This window comes from Oratosquilla oratoria, chromosome 12 (assembly GCF_046742065.1).
Source record: "Oratosquilla oratoria isolate Oo_2021 chromosome 12, ASM4674206v1, whole genome shotgun sequence".
Lineage (NCBI taxonomy): Eukaryota > Metazoa > Arthropoda > Malacostraca > Stomatopoda > Squillidae > Oratosquilla > Oratosquilla oratoria.
Window position 1 is genome coordinate 65,919,940 of NC_134788.1, and position 20,778 is coordinate 65,940,717.

At 37.5% G+C, this 20,778-nt stretch overlaps 1 protein-coding gene across 1 annotated transcript in view; it reads right to left on the bottom strand.

Moving 5' to 3' along the window:
* Positions 1–10,912, bottom strand: part of LOC143030475 (uncharacterized) — a 34,119-nt gene extending 23,207 nt beyond the window's left edge. The window contains exon 1 of the mRNA XM_076193624.1: positions 10,804–10,912. The gene's annotated coding sequence lies outside the window, so the exon portion shown is untranslated. The remainder of the gene's footprint in view (positions 1–10,803) is intronic.
* Between the last annotated feature and the right edge of the window lie 9,866 nt (positions 10,913–20,778).

Here is a 20,778-nt window from a genome sequence, read left to right on the forward strand (position 1 = left end):
GATGGAAGACTTTTTGCAAGAAAGAAAAATGAGAGTAGTGATAAGAAACCAGCACTCAAAATGGGATGAAGTAATAAGCGGTGTTCCGCAAGGAACAGTTCTGGCCCCAATAATGTTTGCTATATATATTAATGATATGGATGAAGGAATTGAAAGCTATATGAGCTTCTTTGCAGATGATGCAAAACTACTGAAAAGAGTGAAAACTGAAGAAGATTGTGAATCACTACAGAGAAATCTAAATATAGTACAGGAATGGAGTAGGAAGTGGGAGATGGAGTTCAATACAAAAAAGTGTAGTATAATGGAATTTGGAAAAAGCAAAAACAGAATAACAGGAGCATATAAATTGGGAGAAGAAGGAATAAAAAAGTAGAAAATGAGAAGGACCTGGGAGTCATTGTTATGAATAATATGTCACCTGAGAAACATATAAATAAGATTTTTGGAGAAACTTATAATTTAATAAGAACAATCAAAGTGGCATTTACATACCTGGATGAAGAAATGGTGAAGAAAATCCTAATCACCCTGATAAGACCAAGATTGGAATATGCAGCAACGATATGGTCACCAAATACAAAAAAATGTATAAAAAAAACTTGAAATAATACAAAGAGCAATTACAAAACTGGCACCAACACTCTCAAAACTATCATATGAAGAGAGACTAGAAAAACTTGAACTACAGACACTAGAGCAAAGAAGAGAGAGAGGAGATTTGATAGCTTTTTACAGAATCATGAAAGGCATAGAAATTACTGATAGAGAGAATCTGATAAAATGGGATGACAGAAATACAAGAGGACACGGAAAGAAAATAAAAAAAAAGACAGCTATAGAAGAGACTTGAAAAAGAACAGCTTTCCTCACAGAGTAATAGACAGTTGGAACAAGTTAGATGAGAAAGTGGTGTGTGCAAAAACAATACATGAATTTAAAAATAGTTTAGATAAAATGAGATATGAAGACGGGACCCCACGAGCATAGCTCCCCTTCCCGTAAAATACAACTAGGTAAATACACACACACACACCCTTTCGTCGAATGGACAGCGAGAATTAGTGTTCCAAAGAAAAAGGAAAATCTATGTGGATCTCAATGTCCAGGAAGTGGCTTATTGTATTTATAGGGAGGGGGAGAGCTCATGGTGTAGTGGGGGGGGTGATAGGGAAGGAGAAGGGGAGGAATTATTGAGGGAAATGGAAGAAAATGAGGAAGAGGGGGACATGGTCCAGGAGGCCAGGCATCTTGTAAACAAAAGATGGACCGACGATGATGATTTTGGTGACAACGGGATCAACAAAAATGTAAAGATTAGAAGTACAGATAAGACCAGCATAGTGGAAGGTGATAATAGTTGCCAGGGATTTAAAGAGGGTGGGGGGGGGATACCAACCTCCCCTGATTGGCAAGACTAGAGGAGAAACTTGATAAGATGACCGAGCATTGGGAAAACAGGTTCGGTAATGTAGCCAAGATTGCGCAGAGAGTTGAAAGATTGGAAGAACTAGAGAAGGCGAACAAAAACTTAAATTTAGAAATAAAAGAATTAAAAAGACAGTTAATAGAAGTTAAAGAAGAGAATGAGGAATTAAAGAGGAATAAAGACAATAAAGGGTCCATACCAAAGGAAGCACAGGGCTGGAAAAAAATCCAAGAAAACAGTAGAGTTGCATTTACTGACATAATTAAGCTAAAAATGAAAGAACAAACTGAAGACTCAGTTATCAAAGTGATGAGACAGAAGGAGAATATAGTAAGAGACTTAGCAGACAAAAAGAAATGTATAATTATATTAGGAATGGAAGAGAAATTCAACCAAAATAGAACCACAATAATTAAAGAGGAAAAAGAAAAAGTTAACAGTTTACTAGAATTAGTTCAGGAAGATGAACCTGAAATCATGAAACAAATTGAAGAGATGTTTAGGCTCAGAAAATATAGTACAGATAAGACTAGACCAATTAAGATTAAATTCAGGTCACAAACAACAGCAGAGAATATCTTAGCAAAAAACAGGGAAGCTAGCAACAAGTGAACAATATAAAAAGGTATGGATAAATGAATAAAGAGGAAAGAGAGGAAGAAAAAATGAAAAGACAAGAAGCTAAAGAAAAAAACGAGAACAGAATGGAGTCAGAAAAAGAAGAATTCTATTGGAGAGTAGTGAATATGAAAGTGAGGAAATGGACCATAACAGAGAGAAACAAAAAAGAAACAGAAAATACAATGGAAATGACAGAAAGTTAAGAGTGTCCTACACAAATATAGATGGATTAATAGCAGGACTGAATGGACTGAACGAGTATCTGAAGGAAAAAGAACCGAACATAATGGGAATTGTAGAGACAAAATTAAAAGGTCCACTACCACCCAACAGCATAGGACACAATGCATATAATTATTGGATTAGAAACAGAGAGATAAAACAAGGGGGTGGAGGTATGTTCTTGACTAAGGATATAAACGTGAAGAGTGTCACATATGGAAAGAATAGAGTAGAGATGATTATGATAGAAGTAGAAGACAGAGATAAGAAGAGCAGAAAGTTTGTAATAAACTACGTGTCCCCAAAAACAGCCTCGTGGGAAGAGAGTGAACATAAAAGTATGTTAGAAGACACAAGAATAACATTAAACAAGATAATGGAAGATGGAGGAAGAATAGTTATGATGGGCGACTTTAATTGCAAAGAAGTCTGCTGGGAAGAGATGACAGTAAAGGGTGGAGAAGACTCATGGGGAAATGTTCTACTTGAGATGATTATTGACCACACAATGACACAATGGATTCAAGAGAACACTAGGTATAGAAACGAAGAACCATACATCAGAACCTGAAATAGTGGAAAAGATACAATACCAGGCACCAATAAGTAAGTGACCACATATTGATAGAAATACAACTAAATGAGGAAAAATACATGAAAAGAAATGAACAATATAGAAAAGGAAGATTGATGTATGAAAAAACAAATTTTGATAAAATATGAGAATTCTTTCAAAATGAAAACTGGGAAAGAATACACAACAGTAGAAGAGAAATGGAATATTTTGACAAAAATTTACAAAAAAGGAGTGGAAAAGTATGTCTCAAGACAAAAACAAGAAAAAGAATACGTAAAGTGCTGGTACAACAAAAATTGTAAGGAATTAAAAGACAAAAGAGATAAAGCTTGGACCAAATGAAAGAAAGACAAAAGACCTGAAAAATGGAAAATATATACTAGTTACAGAAATGAATACATACAAGTGTGCAGAGACAAAAAAAGAAAATATGAAAAAGATGTCATAGAAAAATGTAAAGATCAACCAAAACTATTTTACAGATTTGTAAACAACAAACTGAAAAACAAACAAGAATTAAAGAAATTACGACAAGGAGTTGAATACACAGAGGAAATAGAAATGGCAGAAATTATGAACAAGCATTTTAAAGTGGTTTTTTCGAGGGAGAACATACAACCTGGAGAGATTGAATGGGAAGAAAAAGTCCCCCCTATGAAAGAAATAGAAGTAACAAAGAACGAAATAATGAAACACTTAAGTAATCTTGATGTCAGAAAATTGCATGGACCAGATTAAATAGCAAACTGGATTTTGAAAGAATGCAGGAATGAACTAGCAGACAAAATACAAAGCATAATAAAAAGTTCCTTGAAAAAAGGAAAAGTTCCAAAAGATTGGAAAAGAACAAATATAGTACCTATATACAAAGGAGGAAATAAAGAGGACCCTACAAACTATAGACCAGTCTCTCTAACAAGAGCAAAAATCTGTGAAAGAATTATCAAAAGTAGATGGGTAAAGTATCTAGAAAAAAAAACAACATACTAAATCCAAGGCAGTTTGGATTCTGACAAGGACGATCATGCGTCACCAATTTAATATATTTCTATTCAAGGCTAATAGATATAATACAAGAAAGAGACGGATGGGCTGATTAATGTGCATTTCTAGACCTAAAAAAAGCTTTTGACAAAGTACCACATATGAAGTTACTTAAGAAATTAGAAACTGAAGGAGGAATGCAGGGCAATCTGCTTAAATGGATGGAAGACTTTTTGCAAGAAAGAAAAATGAGGGTAGTGATAAGAGACAAACACTCTAACTAGGATGAAGTAATAAGCGGTGTTCCTCAAGGAACAGTTTTGGCCCCAATAATGTTTGCTATATATATTAATGATATGGACAAAGAAATTGAAAGTTACATGAGCTTCTTTGCAGATGACGTAAAACTGTTAAAAAAGTGGACACGGAAGAAGATTGTGAGTCACTACAGAGTGATCTCAATAAAGTATAGGAATGGAGTAGGAAGTGGGAGATGGAGTTTAATACCAAAAAGTGTAGTATAATGGAATTTGGAAAAAGCAAAAACAGAATAGAAGGATCATATAAATTGGGATAAGAAGGAATAAAAAAAAGTAGAAAATGAGAAGGACCTGGGAGTCATTATTGTGAATAATATGCCACCTGAGAAACATATAAACAAGATTTTTGGAGAAACTTATAATTTAATAAGAACAAACAAAGTGGCATTTACATACCTGGATGAAGAAATGGTGAAGAAAATATCAATCACTTTGATAAGACCAAGATTGGAATATGCAGCAACGACGTGGTCACCAAATACAAAAAAAAATGTATAACAAAACTTCAAAGAATACAAAGAGCAATTACAAAATTGGCACCAACACTCTCAAAACTATCATATGAAGAGAGACTAGCAAAACTTGAGCTACAGACACTAGAGCAGAGAAGAGAGAGAGGAGATTTGATAACTATTTACAGAATAATGAAAGGCATTGAAATTATTGATAGAGAGGATCTAATAAAATGGGATGAGAGAAATACAAGAGGACACGGAAAGAAAATCAAGAAAGACAGCAATAGAAGAGATCTGAAAAAGAATAGCTTTCCTCACAGAGTAATAGACATTAGGAACAAGTTAGATGAGAAAGTGGTGTGTGCAAAAACAATACATGAATTTAAAAATAGTTTAGATAAAATGAGATATAAAGACAGGACACCACGAGCATAGCTCCCCTTCCCGTAAAATACAACTAGGTAAATACACACACACTTGCAAAAAGATACAAAGACGGGTCACCATGAGCATAGCTCCCTTCCCGTATAATACAACTAGGTAAATACACACAGGAAACTTACTGACTTATTGAAATGGGACAATGGAAAAACAAGAGAACACGAAAAGAAACTAAAAAAAGATAATTACAGAGATCTGGAAAAAAAAAAAAAGCTTCCCACACAGAGTGATAGATACTTGGAGAAAAGTGAACTAAGAAACAGTGTGTGCAAACACTATTCACAATTTTAAGAAAAAACTTGATGCTGAGAGATACAAAGATGGGCCACCACAAGCATAGCTCCCTTCCCGTGTAATACAACTAGGTAAATACACAAGAAACTAGAAAAAATATAGAGAGCAACAACAAAGTTGGCACCAGCTCTTTCCAATTTAACATACGAAGAAAGATTATCGAAACTGGAACTACCAACACTATAGTAGAGAAGAGAAAGAGGTGATCTACTGACTATGTTTAGAATGATGAAAGGAATGGAAATCCTTGATAGGAATAATTTACTAAAAAATGACAATGGAAAAACAGGAAGTCATGAAAAGAAACTCAAAAAGGATAAATATAGAAGAAATCGGAAAAAGAATAGCTTCCCACACAGCATGCTGGATATCTGGAATAACTTAGATAAAGAAACAGTATGTGCAAATACTATTCAAGATTTTAAGAAAAAACTTGATGCTGAAAGATACAAAGACAAGTCACCACGAGCATAGCTCCCTTCCTCTGTAATACAACTAGGTAAATAAAAACACACATGCACAACAACAAAAATGGCACCTACACTATCAAATTTGACATATGAACAAAGATTGGAGAAATTACATCTATCAACACTGGAACAGAGAAGAGAAAGAGGTGATTTGTTGACCATTTACAGAATTATGAAAGGGATGGAAATTCTCAATAGAGACAACTTATTAAAATGGGACAGAAGAGAAACAAGAGGACACGAAAAGAAGCTAAAGAAGGAGAGTTACAGAAGAGACCTGAAAAAGAATAGCTTTCTACACAGAGTGATTGATGTCTGGAACAAACTAAATGGAGAAACAGTGAGTGACAAAACTATACACACTTTTAAGAATAAACTGGATGCTGAGAGATACGAAAACAGGTCACTATGAGCATAGCTCTCGTCCCGTAAAATACAACTAGGTAAACACACACACACACACACACACACACATATCTATTCATATAAATATATATATATGTATATATGCATATATACTTATACATATACAGTGCATATATACAGTACTATCACTACAAACAACCACACCTAAACTGTCAGCAGGAAATGATCATGGAAGCACCAGGTGGTCATCTTCTGGGTGCTCTGCTGAGTTTTAGAAAACATCTAATTATAGTAGAGTTTTGGGCATTACTGGGTCTTAGATTGCTGAGTTTGGGGTGTTCAATGTATATCTACTAATAATAAAAATCAAACCATTTCAAAGGTGACACATTTTAAAAATGTTACATGTCTTGGAGAGGGGGGGTCTGTAAGTCCTCCGAGGCAGTAAGCCTTTCAAGGCTGTAAGTTCTCTGAGGGTGCAAGTCCTCCGAGGGTGCCAGTCCTCCGAGGGTGCAAGTCCTCTGAAGTTGTAAGCCCTTCGAGGCTGCAAGTCCTCCGAGATCGTAAGTCCTCTGAAGTTACAAGTCCTACGAGGTTGTAAATCCTCCAAGGTAATAAATCCTCCAAGGTAATAAATCCTCCAAGGTAATAAGTCCTCCAAGGTAATAAGTCCTCCAAGGTAACAAATCCTCCAAGGTAACAAGTCATCAAAGGTCGCAAGTCCTCAGTGGTCACAAGTCCTTAGTGGTCGTAAGTCCTCAGTGGTCACATGTCCTCAGTGGTCACAAGTCCTCAGTGGTCGCAAGTCCTCAGTGGTCGCAAGTCCTCAGTGGTCGCAAGTCCTCAGTGGTCACAAGTTTTCAGTGGTCGCAAGTCCTCAGTGGTTGCCATGTTCCCTTGAACTGACCAGGAAAAAATGTCCCTTGGGTTCAGCCTTGGCCTCAGGGCGGAACCCCAACATGGGATCCCCAGCACAGGATCCCTATCGTGGGATTAGAGCGCGGAGCGCTGCGGCCGAAGGCTGATGTGGCCATAGGCCACTGTTTGTGCAGCCAAGCCCCTGGCAAAGCAGGGGAGGGCGAAGCCCACGGCTTGTATATTTAATTAATATCTATGCACACATCTTCTATATACATCTTTAGGCTTACAAGTTTTCTTCTGTGTTTCAGTACTTTTAGAATGTGTTTCAAAGAAGTGTTTAAATAAGCTGAAATCTTTAAAGAGTGTGAGGGGGCTTAGACTATGAAGATTAATATTTTTGGGCATTGTTTCTATAGAGCAGATTTTCACCTATCACATCCAGTTTTAGTTCATAAACCTTGCAATTAATGGGGGATTACTACAAATAAGGGTAGATGCTTGATTAAAGGAATTATGTTCACTAATTTGAGCTTTCCATGATATATCCCCTAGTTATTTATTTTAAAATTGTGTTAAATCTGGTTTCCAGTATACAGCCACCTCTTAAATCAAGCTTCTACTGTAGTACAATTTGAAAAGAGCCTTGACATCCGCCAATAGCACATCTTTTTATGCACACACCTTTCAAATGGCCAAATTTACATACTGCGGGAAATTTAATTCATAAAAATGTCACGTGAGTGTATTAACTACAATCATATTAAATTTCAACCAATCATATCATCGTTACATGTCAGTACATAAAAACATAAGATAAACATGGCGGCTTGCATTCAGCAGTAAAATGAAAATTTCTTTATGTTCCAACATGAAAAATGAGCTAAAAAAAAATCCATTAAATGGGCAACAGACCCAAATAAACAAAAACTACTAGTCTCACAGATTATTCTAATACCAAAACCAGGGCAGGGTATTATGGGAGAGCTGAGAAATCGTAAGTGCAAATTTTTCCTATTGGGTCCGATTATCGGATAACAACATCATCAAATGTATTGTGCCAATTCAACCGCCGATGCAGACGTGTCCGTCGGAGCATGCTATAGCCTACACAGGAAATGGTGAAACTACGCCAAGAAAATATAGAATACACAGAAGAATTAGAGATGGCCGAAGTCATGAACAACCACTTTAAATCTGTCTTCACCAGAGAGAAAATACAAAATTGGGACGTAGATAATAACAAGCAATCTCCCCACATGAGTGAGTTCACAATATCACAAAAAGAAATATCAGAACATCTATCAAAACTGGACGTCAGAAAATCACATGGCCCGGATGGTATTGCAAATTGGATTCTAAAGGAATGCAAAGAAGAACTAACAGACAAAATACACATCATAATAAATAGCTCACTCAAAGAAGGAAAGATACCTAATGACTGGAAAAATGCTAACATTGTACCAATATATAAAGGAGGAAACAAGGAAGAACCCACCAACTATAGGCCAGTATCACTAACAAGCACTATAGCCAAAATTTGTGAGAAAATCATCAAGAATAGATGGGTAAAACATCTGGAGGACAACAACATATTAAACCCAAGACAATTCGGGTTCAGACAAGGAAGATCATGCACCACAAACTTAATATGCTTCTACTCAAGGCTAATAGATATAGTGCAAGAAAAATGGATGGGCTGATTGTGCATTCCTAGACTTGCAAAAAGCCTTTGACAAAGTACCACACAGAAAATTACTAAAAAAAAAAACTGGACCACATAGGAGGAATACAAGGGAACCTACTAAAATGGATGGAGGACTTCCTGACTGGTAGAAAGATGAGAGTAGTGCTCAGAGAAAAATATTTAGATTGGAAAGAGGTGATCAGTGGAGTACCGCAAGGATCTGTACTGGCACCAATAATGTTTGCTATCTATATGAATGACATGGACGAAGACGTGAACTGTTACATGAGCTTCTTTGCTGACGATGCCAAACTGTTAAGGAAAGTAGAAACTGATAAGGACTGTGAAGCACTGCAAGAAGACCTGAATAGGGTATGGAACTGGAGTCAGAAATGGGAAGTGGACTTTAATACTATGAAGTGTAGCATAATGGAGTTTGGAAAAAGCAAAAACAGAATATCAGGAAAATATACAATTGGAACCAAGGAAGTAAAGAAAGTAGGATCCGAAAAAGACTTGGGTGTAATTATCACAAATGACTTGTCCTATGATAAACAGATTAACAAAATTGTCGGGGAGACTTACAATTTGCTAAGATCAGTAAAAGTGGCATTTGTTTACTTGGACGAAGACATAATAAAAAAAAAAATTTGGTTACATTAATAAGGCCTAGATTAGAGTGTGCAGCGACATTGTGGTCCCCCAGTACCAAAAAGAATATAAAGAAAATAGAAAGAATCCAAAGAGCATCTACAAAAATGGCACCTGCACTTGCAAAACTATCATATGAGGAGAGATTGGCTAAACTGGAGTTATCGACACTGGAGCAAAGAAGAGAGAGAGGAGACCTACTGACCATCTACAGAATCATGAAAGGCACAGAGATACTTGATAGAGAGGACTTACTTTACTGGGACAAGAGAAACACAAGAGGACATGGAAAGAAAATAAAAAAACATAGCTATAGAAGAGGACTGAAGAAAAAGTTTTCCACATAGAATTTTGGACACTTGGAACAAATTGGACAATGAAATAGTAGGCGCAAAAACCATTCATGAGTTTAAAAGCAAACTAGACACTGCGACATACAATGGCGGGACACCACGAGCATAGCTCCCCTTCCCGCAAAATACAACTAGGTAAATACACATTTTGGCCTGATTTTCTGGGACAAAATAGACCTGATTTTGTACCCTTCAAAATGCAGCTGGATGGATAATTTATATTGCATTGTACTCATAGCAACATTCTGCATCTCATGAGAACTACTTCAGCTCAAATATCAGGAATTCCATTTTTATGTTGACCTAATTAACAATAACAATGTAAGCAAACAGGACACACATGTTGATAAATATATTCTTGTCAGTCTCATTAATTTTATGAATTGGGTGTGTTGGCTTTGAGTGAAACTAAGTTGAGGGGGAAGGGTGAGTGTGAGTTTGAGAGTATAGTTGGGAGGTTCTCAAGAGTGAAGAGAGGGCGAGGGAGAGAAGGGGTATTGACATTAATTTGAGGTAGTTACATATGTCTCAAAATACTCAGAATGATAAGTGCTACCCAACGGTACTGGTAAGAATAGCTGTGAAACTTGCAAAGATCTATTCTTTATAACACAAAAAAAAAATTCTAGTCTCAGTTTTCTAAAAATCGCTATCATAATGCCTAATAATTTGCACTACTTATAAATGGGGTTCAAAATACTCAATAATAAAAGCTAACCAATGATAGAAGTGAGATTTGCAGATGCGAGACCTGACCTAACCTACTCTAACCCCTTGGTAAATATAAAGATGTTCTACCATCTCATTGTTTCCCTTGTAGCTGCTGACGTTACTATTAGTTTGCGGTACTTATATCTGGGGTTAAGAATACCTTAGAATGATAAGATCTAGTCAATGATATAGGTAATTGCAGCTGTCAGACTGGCAATCATTTTGATAAATACCCAGCCACACCTTTACCCTTGCTCAGAATGCCAAATACACTGTAATATTGCCAAACGAGAATTGAAGAGTGGCAAATGCGAACACACTACGCACTCACTAAACTATTTTAACCCCATATCATTGCACTTACGAATTCAAGAAGAAGACACACTTGTTTGGCCTGTACAAAGCACAGCACAGCCACGAAAACAAACCCTTTAAATGGCAGGAGTATAACTTAAGGCTTGACGGGCTATGACGTTATATGTAAACAAATATGTCATAAGGGTGGTTAAGTTTTCAAAGTATATATCTTCTCTATTTTTACTTTCTATTTTATGTTTTATCTTTTATATCTAATACTGTTATAGATTATATTTTGTATTTTCTATTTTTTTCACATTTGCATTTGCAATTTACATTTTCATTATTTCTTATATATATATATATATATATATATATATATATATATATATATATATATATATATATATATATATATATATATGTGTGTGTGTGTGTGTGTGTGTGTGTGTGTGTGTGTGTGTGTGTGTGTGTGTGTGTGTGTGTGTGTGTGTGTGTGTGTGTGTGTATTTACCTAGTTGTATTTACCTAGTTGTATTTTACGGGAAGGGGAGCTATGCTCGTGGGATCCCGTCTTCATATCTCATTTTATCTAAACTATTTTTAAATTCATGTATTGTTTTTGCACACACCACTTTCTCATCTAACTTGTTCCAACTGTCTATTACTCTGTGAGGAAAGCTGTTCTTTTTCAAATCTCTTCTATAGCTGTCTTTTTTTATTTTCTTTCCGTGTCCTCTTGTATTTCTGTCATCCCATTTTATCAGATTCTCTCTATCAGTAATTTCTATGTGTGTGTGTGTGTGTGTGTGTGTGTGTGTGTGTGTGTGTGTGTGTGTGTGTGTGTGTGTGTGTGTGTGTGTGTGTGTGTGTGTTCACTTGATCCTTGGTCCTTGGATCACGTGTTGGACTCGTGATCGACAGCTATTTCACTCCCGGAAGAGAGCTCAGAGCTCGTAGGCGTGTGTGTATGTGTGTGTGTGTGTGTGTGTGTGTGTGTGTTCACCTCGGATATGCTGCAGCCTCTTTTCGAGACAGCCAGACACCACCCTACGGCAGTGAGCTCAGAGCTCATTATTAGCAGATCTCTGGGTAGGTCTGAGACCACTCACACTCCACACACCGGGAATGCAAGGTCACAACTCCTTGACTAACGTCCCGTACCTACTCGCTGCTAGGTGAACAGGGGCTACACGTGAAAGGAGACAAACCCAACTTGTCTCCGCCCGGCCGGGGAATCGAACCCCGGTTCTCCGGCTTGTGAGGCCAGTGCCTTACCAATCCGCCACCGGGCGTGTGTGTGTGTGTGTGTGTGTGTGTGTGTGTGTGTGTGTGTGTGTGTGTGTGTGTGTGTGTGTGTGTGTGTCACCTTTGTCTTTGGTCTTTGGATCACATGTTGGACTCGTGATCGACAGCTATTGCCCTCTCGGAGGAGAGCTCAGAGCTCGTATGACCGATCTATGGGTAATGCTATGACCTTACACGCACACACACCTCCAACTCCCCGCCCACGAGAGCTGAAGTCACGACTCTAAGCGCAGCGATACTGAAATAATTTCAGCCCTGAGCGGGATTCGAACCAGATACCGCCAGCACCGCCGTACTGATAATCTGACACTCTACCAACCGCGCCACCGACTCGTGTGTGTGTGTGTGCGAGGCACCACGAGCATAGCTCCCCTTCCCTCAAAATCAATCAATCAAATCAGCCATCCTGAGTCCACTGCTGAACAAAGGCCTCCTTCATAGCATTCCATGATTCACACGACCGTGCCACCCTCTGCCACGTCACTCCTGCAAACTTCTCGATCTCGTCTCTCCACCTCCTGTCTGGTCTCCCTCTTCCACGCTTCCTATCTCGCGGCGTCCATTCAGTAACACACTTGCTCCATCGCTCATCAGTCGTTCGCACCAACTTACCACACACACGCGCGCGCACACACACACACACACACACACACACACACACACACACACACACACACACACACACACACACACACACACACACACACACACACACACACACACACAATACGGCTCGGTGGCGGATTGGTAAAGCACTGGCCTCACAAGCCAGAGAACCGGGGTTCGATTCCCCGGTCGGGCGGAGATAAGTTGGGTTTGTCTCCTTTCACGTGTAGCCCCTGTTCACCTAGCAGCGAGTAGGTACGGGACGTTAGTCAAGGAGTTGTGACCTTGCTGTCCCGGTGTGTGGTGTGTGAGTGGTCTCAGACATACCCAGAGATCGGCTAATAAGGAGCTCTGAGCTCACTGCCGTAGGGTGGTGTCTGGTTGTCTCGACAGAGACTGCAGCAGATCCGAGGTGAATACACACACACACACACACACACACACACACACACACACACACACACACACACACACACACACACACACACACGGCTCGGTGGCGGATTGGTAAAGCACTGGCCTCACAAGGCGGAGAACCGGGGTTCGAGTCCCCGGCCGGGCGGAGATAAGTTAGGTTTGTCTCCTTTCACGTGTAGCCCCTGTTCACCTAGCAGTGAGTAGGTACGGGATGTTAGTCAAGGAGTTGTGACCTTGCTCTCCCGGTGTGTGGTGTGTGAGTGGTCTCAGACCTACCCAGAGATCAGCAAATAATGAGCTCTGAGCTCGCTGCCGTAGGGTGGTGTCTGGCTGTCTCGATAGAGGCTGCAGCAGATCCGAGATCCGAGGTGAACACACACACACACACACACACACACACACACACACACACACACACACACACACACACACACACACACACACACACACACACACACACATATATATATATATATAAGTATATATATATATAAATATATATATATATATATATATATATATATGTGTGTGTGTGTGTGTGTGTGTGTGTGTGTGTGTGTGTGTGTGTGTGTGTGTGTGTGTGTATGATAGAAATAATGAAAATGTAAATTGCAAATACAAATATGAAATAGAAAAAATAGAAAATACAAAATATAATCTGTAACAGTATTAGATATGAAATATAAAACATAAGATAGAAAGTAAAAATAGAGAAGATATTTAGAAAACTTAACCACCCTTATGACATATTTGTTTACATATAACGTCATAGCCCATGTCCTCTTGTGTTTCTTTTGTCCCAGTTAAGTAAGTTCTCTCTATCGAGTACCTCTGTGCCTTTCATGATTCTGTAGATTGCTCCAGTGTCGGTAACTCCAGTTTAGCCAATCTCTCCTCGTATGATAGGTTTGCAAGTGCAGGTGCCATTTTTGTAGCTGCTCTTTGGATTCTTTCTATTTTCTTTATATTCTTTTTGGTACTGGGGGACCACAATGTCGCCGCATACTCTAATCTAGGCCTTATCAATGTAACCAATATTTTTTTTATCATGTCTTCGTCCAAATATGTAAATGCCACTTTTATTGAGTGTGTGTGTGTGTGTGTGTGTGTGTGTGTGTTTGAGAATAGCTGGAGTCCAGGAGCCATATTTTAGTAGAAAGTAAATGCTGGACTCATTGTAGAAAAGAGTTTATTCCTTTTCTATGACAAGTCCAGCATTTACTTTCTACTATAGTATACACACACACACACACACACACACACACACACACACACACATATATATATATGTATGTATATATATATATATATATATATATATATATATATATATATACAGGTACTCCTCGTTTAATGACCTACTCGGTTAGCGACGACGCGGAGTTACGACAGGCTTTATGACAGACGTTTAACGTAAATCTCCCGAAGTTACGACGTCGTGTATGATAATTAAGTTGGCTGAGGCAAATTTGTATGATGTTATAATTGAACTTGTACGGTGGATATTAGCTGTGAGGTAAAGTGTTCTGAAGCTTAGGTCTACATTACCATCCTACAAGCTGCAAAAACTACCTGGGGTATAGTATATACCGGAAGTGGTAAATTTTTAGTTTCGACCATGGGTGCAATATAACAATAGAAAATTAATTATTAATTTTGTAAATTATAATGTATCAAAGTAATATGCAATTTTGTGAGCGAAAAAAAAGTGCTAAAACAAATTTCGTAAGTAACAAAGTCATGTCGGACGAATGGTACACCATGTTTGTTATGATAGATGCCGATGTCGAAGAAATAAGAGGATGATGAATTCGTCTAACCTAAACTAAACTAACCTGGCCTGTGTTTGATAAATCATTACCTGCAAATTAAATGTCATCCGGCTCGTCCTCGTTGTCGTCGTCGTGAGAGACGTTGGCAGACGACAAGATGGCGTCCCAATCCTATGCTACCGACTTCGTTCATTAGCATATTTTCTTGTAGCATGGTATTTTTTACTTTCATTTCCGCCCACAAAATTGCATATTACGTTGATACATTTTAATTTACAAAATTAATAATTAATTTTCTATTGCTATATTGCGCCCATGGTCGAAACTAAAAAAAAATACCCCGGTATTCAATATGGAATGTCAGCATACGCGGATTTGGTCATATACGGTAATTTCAGGAACCTAACCACCGTAAATAAACAGTAAATAATAATAAACAGTAAATAAAGCTTTAATGTACTGTATAAAAGAGGGAAAATACACAAAAATAGAGATACATGTAATGCTGGATATTGTACATACAGTACATGTACGTATATGTATACACTTTCGCTTAACGACCAATTCGGTTAACGACGGCGCGCTGGTCCCAATTGTCGTCGTTAAACGAGGAGTGGTTATATATATATCCCTGCCAACATATGTAGTAACATGTTTGTAAATCACAACTAACACCACAGTTGGAGATTTGGAGAAAAGAAAAAGTTGAAAAGCGAGGTTGGAAAAATATATTAGTCTCCATGTTGTTGCCGTGCAAGAAGTCAGGCCTAGAAATCTTAGAATTGATTGTATGTTAGTCGAGTATAACAGAGGATATGAAGTAATAGAGAAAAATGTTGTTAATGCTGAGGAAGTTAGGGCCCACTTGACTACATGAGGGAGGATTTATCCTACAGTGAAACTGTTACTGAATAGCAATACTGTGAAAATGTATGCATTAAAGTTAAGTGTAGGAACAAAGATATATTGATTGGTTCAATATATAGGAGCCCTAGTAGCAACAAGGCAGAAAATGATAAAGTGTCTATGATGCAAGAAGTGAGCAACATTTTTTTTTTTTTTTTATAAAATAAATCTGGGTGATTTTAATCTTCCCAATATCAACTGGACAAACTACACTACATCTGCCGGAATAGTGTTGAATATAAATTTACTGAAACAGTGAGAGATTGCTTCCTGATGCAACATATGCAAGAAATCACAAGGCTGAGAGGAGTGGTGAGAGGAAGGGTGATAGACTTGATATTTAGCAGTGAAGAAGAAATGTTAGAGGAAATAGAATTAGAAAGTCCCATAGGATGAAGTGACCATGCTACTATTACTTTCACCTGCAATACTCAGGCTGAAGTAAAAACAAGTACAAAGAGAATATTCTTGCTCAAGAGAACAGACTTTAAAGTCTCAAGAAATAAGTTGGACATTAACTGGGAGCAATACTTGGGTAAAGGAAATATTGAGGGAATGTAGAAAAAAACTTAGAATTAAACTTAAAGATTTTATAAATGGCTCTGTGCCAATCAAAGTAGTTAAAGACACATTTAATCAAAGAAAAAGAACAAATCAGGAACTACTAATGAACAGGAAGCTCTGATCAAAGATACAAAGAAACAAAATGCCTTTGGTCATGACTAAAGCCAGGTTTACACGCTACGATAAATTGTAGCAATTTATTGTAATGAAAAGGTTGTTACAATTTGTCATTACGTGTAAACAGAAGATCGTAGCGATTTATCGCTACAATCTTCTGTTTACACGTAATGACAAATTGTAACAACCTTTTCAATACAATAAATCGCTACAATTTATCGTAGCGTGTAAACCTGGCTTACCACAACTGAAGACCTATGTACGAGTAGTTACAACTTCTTAGAAATTTCGTGTGGTTGAGAAAGAATACAGGCTCACAAACAACCAGGTGAGGAATGAAACAAGAAAACAGATAGAGATAGAGAATGGTTAATTACAAGAAAGTCAAAAGAAAATTCAAAATTATTCTGGAAATATGTACAAGAAAAGTTAACAAGAAGAGTTGGTACCTGTATATCAAAACTTAACATGAATGGTGATAGAAGTATGCCTAAAACTAAGACAGATAAGGAAAAGGTAGATGTACTGACTAATCAGTTCAACAAAGTATTCACAGAGGAACCAGACAGAGATGTGCCAAATCTTCCATCAAAGCAAGACCCTGAAATGTCAAATACGGAATTCTCATTAGAGAACATTAAAAAAGCCATTAGTCATGAAAACGAATAAATCACCAGGACTGGACGGAAGTAGGAGAGCAACTGGCAGAACCCCTCAATATGTTACTTGAAAAGCCATACAATACTGGACAACTACCGATGGATTGGAGAATTGTGAATATAACTGCCATGTTTAAACAAGGAAGCATCTGTGACCTATCAAACTACAGACCAATAAGTCTCACAAGTATTGTGTGTAAATTGATGGAATCAGTCAGAGAGAAAGTTATGAATCACATGAAATTAAATCAACTATTTAGTAACAAGCAATTTGGATTCATACCAGGCCAACCTACATTTCTTAAACTAATAAAGGTGTTGGACAGATGGACTGAGATATTAGATGAGAATGCTGCAGTGGACATAATCTACTGTGACTTTATGAAAGCCTTCAGTAAGGAGACTTCTAGAGAAAATAAGAAAGTACAACATCAGAGAGAACAGTTTGAAGTGGATATGAGCTGTTGTGGAGTATGATTTGCTCTAGATATGTTAATGCTATTTTCACCCTTTGGGATGAGAGTTGGGGTCCCTTTGATGCTTTTCTAGTAAAACTTATCAGTAAGCAACTGATATAAATTTCAAGGTGGTAAAATTCCCTTTTTAGATACCTTAATCATGAAGGATGGGAATAGGTTTGCCTTTATTGTTTTTAGAAAGAACACCCATTCAGGAAGTTACCTTTACTTTTTTAGTCATCACCCAGATCATATTAAAAGGAGTATAGTTTCGGGTCTTTTCCTCTGAGCTTTCAAGATCTGTAACCCCTCCCCCCCCAATTTTTAGAACATGAGTTGATTTCTTTCAGGTCCCAACCAACAAAATTAGCTTACCCTCAATGGTTCCTGGATAAAGCCCTCAGCCAAGCCAGAACTAGCTTTTTCAATCCTTCTTCCACCAAACGTGTTATAAAATCCCCTTGTTATTCCCTTTTCAGAGTCCATTAGCCATTTGTCCAAATTTCTTCCCAAAGATAAGGTAAATTTAACTCATAATTACCCAAATATGATTAATAAAAAAAGTTGTTAATGTTCATCAGAGGTTGAAAGAAGATCATATCACGGAGGTTTACTCCCTTGTCAAGATTATAACCTTGCATACATTGGTCAGACTGGGAGAGACCTAAGGTCAAGGTTGAGATAATACAGAAAGTCAATTAACCCATTCAACTCCGATGACAAGATGTCTTGTCATTTGGTCAAATAAAACAAAAAATCATAAAACACCAAAATGTTTGATCAAACACCAGAAAAATATGACGTCAGTCCTCGCTTCGCTCGCAGCGAAGCGAGGACTGACGTCATATTTTTCTGGTGTTTGATCAAACATTTTGGTGTTTTATGATTTTTTGTTTTATTTGACCAAATGACAAGACATCTTGTCATCGGAGTTGAATGGGTCAAGTAGGGTCAAGAGAGTTCAGCCATGTTCCAACACGTGAACAATTTAAATCACTGAATGGACCTGGACAAATCTGGTTGTGAGTTGAGAAGGAAAATGGTGGAATCCACTTTAATAGATTTTCCTCCCATCATGAATATTTCTAAGGGTCAGTGAACCCCAGACATAATATCAGGATTGCTCATTACAAAATTAATTGTTAATAGGTATCCTCCCCCTCTCCTTGACCCAACCTCATATCATCCTCAGGTTACTAGACAGTGAGGGTAGTGGTATTTACTCCTTCCCTGTTCCTTTTCTTTTGTAAGAGGTTGCTATTTAAAGATAACATCCTCCTCCTACTTTGTACTATAGAAGAGGATTGCAGTTAGTAGTTGAAATATATATACTCACTTATTCAACTTTCTTTTTTCCAACTGGTGTTAGTTGTGATATATATATATATATATATATATATATATATATATATATATATATATATATATATATATATAGATATCACATACATATATTTGTATATATAACATGTTTTTATACATATACATTATGGGTGTTTGGGATAAATTTGACATTTTTTCGGAAAAGAAATAAAAATATCTTGGTCAAAAATTGATGCATTCTCAAAATTCAAAATGGATCTCTTAGAGGATCTTTTGCCAAATACAGCTCACTCAAAGAAGCCATCCTGAGCCTCTACCATGGCCTCCAGGTAGGACCTGAACCTGCAGTACGCAGCCTTCATGGTGCCCTTCGAGGGACGCCTGAACACCAGTTTGATCCTGGCAGTCAGCTCATCCTTGGTGTTGGAGGTGCCTTTTTCAACTTTGCCCTACACATAATAGTCCATGGGGTTCCAGTTAGGTGAGTTCGGGGCTAAATTTTTCTTGTCTTTCATAAGGCAGTTCTCTTGGGCCTTGGCAGTGAGTAGTTGGCCCTTGTGCTTCTTGTATGAGGAGTAGCAAAGATCCTCATTCAGTGTTTTCTTCATAGTCGCCACTCCGATGCCCATCTCTCTCACCAAGGTCCACATTGCCTTGCCTGGATCTTGCTGCACCTTTTTTTGTAGATGAATTTTGTTGTGCGGAGAGAGTCAGAACACCTGCTATGATCATTCCTGCTAGCCACTGCTTTCACATCTCTGTTGCAGTTCTCCAGCTCACATTTCACGTCTTTCATGGTATTCAAAAAGCACTGAGGTGCAGCTAAGATTTCTGTTTTTTTTTTAATCCAGCATGATGCAGGTCACTCTCCTCCAATATTCTGGTGCATTCAAGTCGTCCATGCTCTCTAGCTCTCAAACCCACCAATAGTACACACTATTAAATCCTTCAAATAGTTCTGAAATGACAGAAGATAAAAAGATTATGAAATTTATCCCAAACACTTTGTATAAATTACATTTATATATATATATATATATATATATATATATATATATATATATATATATATATATATATATATATATATATATGTATATATATGTATACATACACACACACACACACTTTCGTCATATGGACGTCGAGGATTGACGTCCTGAAGAAAAAGTGAAATTTTCATGGATCTCAATGCAAAGGAAGTACATATTGTATTTACAGGGAAGGGGATTGCTCGTGGTGTAGTGGTAAATTGAGGAAAAGGAGAAGGGGAGGGATTACTGAGGGAAATAGAAGGAAATGAGGAAGAGGGGGACATGGTCTAGGAGGCCAGGCTTCTTGTAAACAAAAGACGGACCAATGATGATTTCGGTGATGAAGGGATCAACAAAAATGTAAAGATTAGGAATATAGATAAGAGCAGCATAGTAGAAGGTGATGATAATAATTTCCAGGGATTTAAAGAGGGTGGGGTGGATACCAGCCTCCCCCGATTAGCAAGACTAGAGGAGAAACTTGATCAAATGACCGAGCACTGGGAAATTAGGTTCGGTAATGTAGCCAAAATTGCGCAAAGAGTGGAAAGATTGGAAGAACTAGAGAAGGCGAACAAAAACTTAAATTTAGAAATAAAAGAATTAAAGAGACATTTAAAAGAAGTTAAAGATGAGAATGAGGAATTAAAGAGGAATAATAAAGAGGCCATAGCAAAAGAAGCGCAGGGCTGGAAAAAAAATCAAAGAAAACAGTAAATTGCATTTACTGACATAATTAAGGAACAAATGAAAGAACAAACTGAAGACTCAGTTATTAAAGTGATGAGACAGAAGGAGAATATAGTAAGAGACTTAGCAGACAAAAAGAAATGTATAATCATATTAGGAATGGAAGAGAAATTTAACCAAAATGGAAC